At 37.0% G+C, this 9,833-nt stretch overlaps 1 protein-coding gene and 1 long non-coding RNA gene across 5 annotated transcripts in view; one reads left to right on the top strand and one right to left on the bottom strand.

Annotated features, from left to right (window-relative positions):
- The window catches only part of CDH20 (cadherin 20), a 303,787-nt gene that overhangs the window by 121,782 nt on the left and 172,172 nt on the right, over positions 1-9,833 (bottom strand). The gene's annotated exons all lie outside the window — the stretch shown is intronic.
- Positions 1-9,833, top strand: part of LOC140501667 (uncharacterized) — a 264,231-nt gene that overhangs the window by 213,761 nt on the left and 40,637 nt on the right. For 2 of the 4 annotated variants that reach the window (XR_011966299.1, XR_011966300.1), the window contains 2 exons: positions 782-901; positions 4,316-4,514. This is a non-coding gene — a long non-coding RNA (uncharacterized lncRNA). Of the gene's footprint in view, positions 1-781; positions 902-4,315; positions 4,515-5,110; positions 8,089-9,833 lie in introns of those variants that run through there. The other 2 variants (XR_011966301.1, XR_011966302.1) reach the window with 2 other exon arrangements.

The following is a 9,833-nucleotide window of genomic DNA, read 5'->3' as shown; positions in this document are numbered from 1 at the left end:
GGATGATTGATATAGAATAGGTGGCATTCTGTCCAAGCCAGCATCCATGTTGCTTTTAAGGGAGTTGGGGGGTGGGGTGAGGGTGGTGGTATATGAAACCCAATACTAACAATAATGCCATCACCAACACAATGAGTGAAGTGAACAATCTCATGGATAGTCCACAACCCTGTGTTTCTGATGGCCTTCCATGTTTCCTGATTTTGTTCTCTTTACTGTCCTTCTCACTTGTTACCTGTTACTTTGACTCCTGGCTACCTACATCACTTTTTGATATTGATGACTTTACTCTGATTATCATTTATGAATTATATTTCAAATCACTCTGCTATTGAGGCCTTGGCTAAATACTAGACATCTAGAACTCCCATGCCTGGCGCTACTTCCATGTGGGACAGATGAAGCCCAACCAGCAGTGTTCTGGTAAATATTTAACAACCATATTTCTAGGGGAAAAGTATACATGACACACTTTTAGTTTTCATCTACATTTTTAACATTTTCTCTATCACAAGTCTAAAAATCTATAAATCTAAAAAACTATAAGACAAGCCCTCATTTGTAGCACGTCTAATCTCCAAGTTAAAACTTCTTATACTGAAAATTTAAAAATAAGTTTTTGTGGGTTTATTCAAGCTGACTCTGGCACACCCTGTCTAATACATATATTTTATTTGACAGAACTGACCATTTCATACCCACAGCCTTATTAGAGACTTTTCAACATGTTTAGAAAACAGTCCCAAAACTTTTTTTCTCTCCTTTTGTTTTAAAATCATAGACATTTCTGGAAATAATTTCTTCTCCCACCCAACAAGCCTTTCCTGGGACAACAACAGCAACAGCAACAACAACAACAAAAGACTAGAAAAATCAACTGACATCAACTATCTTTGACAGGGTAAGAATTAAATCATAATGTCATTGCTTTAGAGTTGTAAAAGACCTTGGAAATAATCTAGTACAACTCCTTCATTTTATAGAATGGGGCATTCCATACTCATCATCCTCTATCTTTTCACAGAAATAATGGAGGTTGGGATTTGGAGGCAGAGGGGAGGAGAAGGGGGAGTAGAGCCAAGATGGTAGAGTAGAAAGACAGACCTGTAGAAGTTTCCTCACATAGTCTATATAATAACTGTAAAAAGTGAGTCTAAACAAATCTAGAGCAGCAGAAGCCACGAAAGAACAGAGTGAAAGAGATTTCTAGCCCAAGACAGCCTGAAAATCTGGGCGTGGAGCAGAGAGCAGCCCAGCATGGGCCATGTGATGCAGCAGGGACAGGACCCATAACAGACATCAGGGCACCACTGGTGGCAGCAGCAGTTTCCAGACTGCTCAATCCACAAACACCAAAGACAGCTTCAAAGATCAATGAGAAAACTCCTCCACCCAGGAGAAAGGAACGTAGTCTAGACTGCAGGCAGCAGCCAGTATAGCAGCAGCATCCATTTTTGGGGCCTTATGCCTAAAGCCCCTTGGGGAATTGAGCCTCTGATCTGAATCTCAGCCCTGAGCCTGACCCTGAGGTGAGGAGGAGCACTGGCAATATTTGTAACTCTTGAGACTTTTCTCAGTATTTGGGTAATTGGAGGGATTATACACACACAAACACACACATGTACATATATATACATATATATATGCACACAGCCACACATAGAGAGAGAGCACAGGGTGAGTTGAATAAGAAGAGATGATATCTAAAAAATAAAATTAAGGGGTGAGAGAGGAATATATTGGGAGGAAAAAGGGAGAAATGGAATGAGGCAAATTATTCCTCATAAAAGAGACAAGAAAAAGCTTTTTCAATGGAGGGGAAAAGAGAGGAGGTGAGAGGGAAAAAGTGAAACTCTCTTCACACTTTGGTTAAGGAGAGAATAACATGCTCACTAAATTTGGTATGAAAATCTATCTTACACTACAGAAAAGTAGGGGAGAAGGGGACAAGTGGTGTGGCAGGGCAGGGAGGGCAAATGGGAGGAAGGAGTAAATAGAAGTAAACACTTTTGACACAAGGTCAAAAGAGAAAAAATAAGAAATGGGGGGCAGGATAGGATGGAGGGAAATATAGTTTGTCTTACACAACATGACTTTTATGAAAGTCTTTTGCAAAACTACACATATATAGCCTATATTGAATTGCTTGCCTTCTCAGTGGGGATGGGGAGGGAGGGAGGAAGGAAGAGAAGTTGGAACTCAAAGTTTTAGGAACGAATTTTGAGAATTGCCTTTGCATATAACTGGGAAATAAGAAATACAGATAATGGGGTATAGCAATCTATCTTGCCCTACAAGAAAAGAGAGAAGATGGGGATAGGGAAGGGAGGAGTGTGATAGAAAGGAGGGCACATTCAGGGATGGGGTAGTCAGAATGCAAGGCATTATGGGGTGGGGGGAGGGGAGAGATGGGGAGAAAATTTGGAACTCAAAATTTTGTGAAAGTGAATATTGAAAACTAAAAATAAATAAACCAAAAAAAAAAAAAGAAATAAAGGAAGTTCATTTCCATATTTCTTCTCTAGATTATCATTCATTATAATCATGGAGTGTTTGATTTTATTTAATGCTCTGTTTTATAATTGCTGAAATAATATGTTCATTGTATTATTGGTTCTGTTTACTTTATTCTGCATCAGTTCATAGAAGTCTTACTGTGCTTCTTTGAATTACTCATATATGTTGATTTTTACTGTACAAAATTTTTTCCTTTTCATCAGTGTACCAAAATTTCATCAGAATTTTCTAATATGTATTTTGTAATCTTCTGTCTCCCTGATCTGTTATGTATTTTATAACATCCTCCTACTCATAGCTATAAAAAAGATACTTCTATTTCCCTCCATCTAAAAAAAAATGTGATCTTTTATATTTAGTCTATTTGCTTGGAACATATTGATTTCATGCTATATAAAACTCTTTTTTTTGTAAAATTATTTCCCAGTTTCCCCATGAGGACTAATTGAACAGGAAACCTTCCTCCAACATAATTTATGTTATTAGATTTATTGAACACTGCTAAGTTTAGTTGTGTCTGATCCTTGTTTCTCTAGTACACTCCACTAACATACATTTTTTTAGAAAAAAATTATTTTTGTAATCAAAATAGGTTTGGTGGTTACTACTCTCTAATATTGGTTGCAGGCTGCAAGTACTATTCTCCCTTCAATCCTATTGTTTTCCATCATTTCCCTGAGATTATGGTCTTTATTTATCCAACTGATCTTCTAATTTTATCTGTCTTGATCTATATTTTATTCTGTCTTGATCTAGAAAGTAAGTCCTTGTTAGTTTGATTGGTATGACATTGAATATATAAATTAAATTAGGTGTCATTTTTATTTAGTCATGGTCTAGCCATGGTCAATGACCATTTGTCTATTTACATCTTCCTTCATTTCTGTGAAAATTTGTTATAATTGTATATATCTATGTTGTGAATATATAGATCAACTTTCAGATATTTTATGCATTTTGTAGTCATTTTCAATGAGATTTCTCTGTTGTTATTTTCTCCTGGTTTTATCATTGTGTTACAGAAATTTAGAATTTTTTCACATTACTTAACAAAGGCTATGTGAGGGCAAGCAAAGTGGGATCTTTTGCTGCTTTTGTTTATATGAAAGAGAATGACTCTGAATAATGTGATTAAGGAGGAACTTTCCCACTCATTGCTGGGCCTGGAAAGATTTGTAGGAAGGTCCACGCCTTAATGAGGCACTGGTTCTCAAGGGATGTGATGCCCTCTGGCTCTAAAATGTGCATAAAGACTTTGAGGTGCAGTTTTACCTAGGGGCTTAGTTTTTGGAAGAATGTTTGAGTGCCAGATAAGAGTCTGGGAAGCTATTAAGTATCCCTCTGGCTTTGAAAAACCCAGATGTTGGTGCTTCTCTCTCTGGTAACAATGGTCAGGAAGTTGAACCTGTCTGTTGAATTGTGATGTATGTATTGATTATGGTTAGACAGAGGAAGCCATGTCTGTTGATCTTTGATTTCTCTGTGTTTTTTCTAAGTTCAGTTTCTAAGTTCTAAGTTTTCCCCCTGAACTACCTGAATGATACATGTGCTTGATTAAAGTGATTGTTAACCCCTCAAAGTTGTCTTTCCTCTTAGAGAAGCATATCAAAGAACCTGTAATAGCAGCTCCTCACCCCCCACCCCTGTGTATGTTGGGGTAATTACTGATACAGGCTTTTAGTTGCTTCATTTAGTTTCTTTGCTAATACTCTAGGGTTTTCTAAGTAAACATGGGATGTATGCAGATAGGAATAATTTCATCTTCATTTATTAGTGCTTATATTCTCTTGTCTTATAGGTATTGCTATCATTTCAAGAGTTATGCCAGATGATAATATGGAAAAGGGCAAGTAATGGAACTTTTCTAGTGTTTCTTCATTCACTTCCTGTTCATAAATGTTGTCATCTTGGGCATCCTTTCAGGATTAAAAGTCAAAAAGAAAAAGTAGTAATATCTGACTTAATAAACAAATTCTAGACATTTGTTGTTATTGTTGTCATTTAGATATTTTAGATATTTAGATATTTTAGATATTTTAATTGTATCTGACTCTTCCTGACCCCAGTAGGAGTTTTCTTGGCAAAGATATTGGAGTGGCTTGCTTTCCCAGCTTATTTTACAGATGAGAAAATTAAGGCAAACAGAGTGACTTGCCCAGGGTCACCCCACAGCTACTAAGCATCTGAGGCAAGATTTAAACTCCAGACTCTGCACCAAGCCTACTGTGCCATCTACTTGTTCCACTCTAGAAAATGTACTCTTCTCAAATAATAAGCATGTTCACAACTCAAATATCAAGCCCACTTAAATATTTTGGGATCAAGTTATGATAGTGTATTTTCCTAAATTGTGTTATAATCAAAATTAATTCCCAGAATCCCACTAATAATACCATTTTACCTTCTTCAGACTGATAAGAAGATTGATGTGCTGAACTACAACACAGTAAGAGGGCAGAAAGCAATTGAACTTCTTGAAAGGGTTGTTATTTGAAAGTATTGCAGAGAATGATCTGTTTAGAAAAGGTAAAGAGGTTGGAAGATTGGCAAATTTCATATTATTTAGTGCTAATCTTTGCCCTTTTCCTTTTAGGTTTCCATTTTCAGTCTGTTTTCATTTTCCTCCCTCCAAAATCCAAGTGATCCCTTCAAAAGTGATCTCTTCTACTTTTTACTCCACAGACATCTGTCTAAAAAAGTAAGAATTTATTCTTCAAGCAGTCAGACAGTTTAATGTGTTTAAAACTGCCTTATCTGATCTGGGGTGATGCCAACATGGCAAGAAGCATGGACCTGCTACAGCTCTCTCCCTAAATCCCTCAAAAAACCTGTAAAAAATGACTCTAAACAAATTCTAGAGCAGAAGAAGCCACAGAATGACAGACTGAAACAAGTTTTCAGCCTAAGACAATCTGGAAGGTCGACAGGAAGGGTCTATTGCACCAAACTGGGAGCAGAGTGCAGTTTCGGCCATGCTGGCATGAACTGAGTGGGAGCAGGACTTAGGAGACTGAATCGCTGGCAGCTGCTATGGATTCCAGACTTCTTAACCCACAAATGATAAAGACAGCTTCAAAGGCCAATAAGAAGGATCTCTTCCCTGTCTGAGAGGGAAGCATGGTCTGGTTTGGTCCCCAACCCCTCCCAGCCCTTGTTCCAGTACCAGGGCAAATAAAGCCACTGATGAAACAGAGGATACTTCTGGAGTCTTCCACTTGAAAAAGCTCAAAAGTCAAGTAATTGGCTGGGAAAATGAGCAAAGTGGGGGAAAGAAACAGATTATAGATTCTTACTTTCTCAGTGAAGAGGTATTTTCTTACATCATTGGTGACAAGGAAGATCAAAACATACAGCCGAAAGAAGACAATGAAGTCAGAGCTCCTGCATCCAAAGCTTCTAAGAAAAATATGACTTTGTCTCAGGTCATGGAAGAGCTCCAAAAGGATTTTGAAAATCAAGTAATAGAAATAGAGGAAAAATTGGGTAGAGAAATAAGGTGATGCAAGAAAACCATGAAAAAGAAGTCAACAGCTTGCTAAAGGAAACAAAAAAAAAATTGAATAAAATAATACCTTTAAAATTAGATGAACTCAAATGGCAAAAGAAGTTTAAAAAGCTCACTGAAGAAAAGAATTCCTTCAAATTTTAAAGGAGTGAATGGAAGCTAAGGATTTTATGAGAAATCAAGAAATTATAAAACAAAATCAAAAGAATGAAAAAAATAGAAGACAATGTGAAGTATTTCATTGGAAAAACAACTGACATGGAAAATGGATTCAGGAGAGATCATTTTTAAATTATTGGACTACCTGAAAGCCATGATCAGAAAAAGAATCTAGACATCATCTTTCAAGAAATGATCAAGGGAAATTTCCCTGATATTCTAGAACTAGAGAGTAAAATAGAAATGGAAAGAATCCACTGATCACCTCCTGAAAGAGATCCCAAAAGAAAAACTCCTAGTAATATTATAGCCAAATCCCAGCATTCCCAGGCCAAGGAGAAAATATTACAAGTAGCCAGAAAGAAATAATTCAAGTATTGTGGAAACGCAATCAGGATGACACAGAACTTAGCAGCTTCTACGCTAAGGGATCAGAAGGCATGGCATATGATATTCCAGAGGTCAAAGGAGACAGTATTAAAACCAAGAATCACCTACCCAGAAAAACTGGGTAATACTTCTGGGGAAAAAATGGAACTTCAGTGAAATAGAGGCCTTCCAAGAATTCTTATTGAAAAGACCAGAGATGAATAGAAAATTTGACTTCCAAATACAAGAAATCATGAAAATGTAAATAGGAAAGAGAAATCATAAGGGACTTATTAAAGTTGAACTGTTGATATTCCTATATGGAAATATGATATTTGTAACTCAGGAGTCCTTTTTCAGTATTAGGATAGTTGGAGGACATATCTATATCTATATTCATGTCTATATCTCTATGTATATCTCTATGTATATATGTGTGTGTATATATATATATGTTTAATTTCCTAGTTGCCTGTAAAAACAACCTCTAACATTCTTTTTTAAAGGTTTGAGTTCCACATTCTGTCTCAGTCCCCCTCCCCACCTACACTCATTGAGAAGGCAAGCAATTTGATAAAAGTTTTATATATTTTACATATATATGTATGTATGTGTGCATATATACATACATATATATATAGAGAGAGAGAGAGACAGAGAGAGACAGAGACAGAGACAGAGACAAAGACAGAGAGACAGAAAGAGAGACAGAGACAGAGAGATACACAAAGAGACAAAGAGTGAAAGAGAGAAGGGACACAGAGAGAGAAAGAAAGAGGGCACAGGGTGAGCTGAATATGAAGGGATGATATCTAAAAAAGAAAATTATGGGTTGAGAGGAATGTAGTAAGAGAAAGAGAAAGGAAGAGGTAGAATGTAGTAAATCATCTTACATAAAAGAGATGAGAAAAAGTTTTTATGAGGGAGGGGAAGGAGGGGAAGGTGAGAGGGAGTAAGAGAGTCTTCCTTTCATCAGATTTGGCTTTGGGAGGGAATAACACACACACTCAGTTGGGTATGGAAATTTATCTTATCCTGCAGGAAAGCAGGGGGTGAGGGGACAAGAGAAGGGGCATAATTAAAGAGATGGCAGATTGGGGGGAAGGGGTAATCAGAAGCAACCAATTTGGTAGAAGGACAGATCAAAGGAGAGAACTGAATAAATGGAGGATGGGACAGGATAGAGGAAAATATAGTTAGTCTTTCACAACATCACTGTTATGGAGATGTTTTGCATGACTATACAGGTAAAACCTTTATCGAATTGCTTGCCTTCTCAATCAGGGTAGTTGGGGAGGAGAACTGGGACAGAATGTGGAACTCAAAGTTTCAAAAAAGAATGTCAGAGGTTGATTTCCATGCAACTAAGAAATAAGATATATAAGCAATGGGGTATAGAAATCTATCTTATCCTACAGGAAAACACATGGGAAAGGGATAAGGGGGCTGAGGATGATAGAAGGGAGGGCAGATTGGAGGAAAGGGCAATCAGAATATCTGCTGTCCTGGGATGGGGGGAGGGAGAGGATGGGGAGAAAATTTGAAATTCAGAATTTTGTGGAATTGAATGTTGAAAACTGAAAATAAATAAATTTATATGAAAAAACTGACTTATCCAATAATAAATTTGTGAATAGCAATGTCCAGAATTTGAATGAACTGAAGTTATATGACATGTCAGGGTTAATTTTGAAATGCAGCTTCTGTTTGTGAATGTGTTGATCTTCTTATCAAAGGCAGGAGGAATATGTAGAAAAAAAGCTGAGAAACACTGATTCCATGAATAGATGAAATTATGAGAAAATGTATTTTAAATGATCAAATTCTTTGGTGCATACATATAAACACAATAGACAATTTACTAAGTTCGATAACTTTATGGATTTTAACAATTAATTTATAACAACTTAAATTTCTTTCAGGATGTGGCCATTTGAACTTTATCCAGATTTTAAAAGCAGATTTAAGTTGGTTTGGCTAAAGTTTTCAACTCATTCTCAAATCTAGGCCAGCTTCATTCCTCTTATGTTCTTTTACTCAACACATTTTTATTAAACATTTACTATGTTTAACTGCACCATGAGGAGATATGAAAATAAATAAGGAATAACTTCTTTTGACAAATAGTTTCTTATCTCTTAGGGTATGATTAGATGTATACAAAATAACTATCCTACAATTTTGCTCTTTTTCCATCATTTAGTCATGACCATAACATGCCAGACCTTTTTATCCTCCACTATGCCCTGAAGTCTTTCCAAGCTCATGTTCATTGTTACTATAACATTATCTATCCATCTAATCCTCTGCCATCCCCTTTTCCTTTTGCCTTCGATCTTTTCCAATATAAGGACTTTTTCCAATGAATCATACAATTTAGAATATCATAAATACATAGAGGCATACAATTAGCACACAAGAAAGATCATCACTGGCTGAAGGGATTAAAGCAAGCTTTATGTAGGAGGTGATGTTGTCACTGGGCTTTGGAGAATGGGTTGGGTTTCTTATGTTCAAACTATCACTTTAAGTGGTCTGGCTGGCATCACTTGGATTTCATACAGAGATTATTTTGCATTCAGCTTCTGGTTAATGGGTGGGGTTTTTTCAGCTTCTTTCAGTATTAGGATAGCCAGCTTTCTCTTCTAGCCAGCCTAGTAGTTAGGATATTTGAATCTATACTCATTTTCACAGGAAATCACTTTCCCATAGCTTGTTCTACTCTGGCTGGTATACACAGGCTGCCAACATTGAACAACATGGTGAATCAATTGTGCCAGAAAACAGATGGAAGGGGACATTCCTGGAGAACTGCCTAACTGCTGCCCATTGTATACATGAGTGTTTTATGCGGGGGCAAAGAGAGGAGGAGTAAGTTGGGTGAGCTGATCAGATAACATATTGGGGGGTGTGGTTGGATGGAGATGGAGGGAGAATGGGCAGAGAAAATCAGTTGCATAGATTATGAACATTTCACATGGCCTCATCCTGTTTGTGGTCTGCTAGCAGAGAATATGCCTCTTTAGAAAGATTTCTCTACGGCGACTTTCCAAGCCTGTCACGGTCTATTTCCAAACTATCTTTCCAGCCTTATTTTATGATTCTTCTCTTTGTTCACTCCATGTTCTAGCCAATAGGGGTTCCTCACAACCTCATCCTGCTCAAATCTTCTACTGTCCTTTACATATGTTGCCTTCATTCATGAAATGTTTTCTCTAGTCTTTGCCTAATCGCATTCTTCCCCTTCCCCAAGTCCTAGCTCAGGCAGCATGTTCTCATGACA

This window comes from Notamacropus eugenii, chromosome 4 (genome assembly GCF_028372415.1).
Source record: "Notamacropus eugenii isolate mMacEug1 chromosome 4, mMacEug1.pri_v2, whole genome shotgun sequence".
NCBI classification, from domain to species: Eukaryota; Metazoa; Chordata; class Mammalia; order Diprotodontia; family Macropodidae; genus Notamacropus; species Notamacropus eugenii.
The sequence above is the reverse complement of the archived record's forward strand: the minus strand, read 5'-3'. Positions and strand labels throughout refer to the sequence as shown.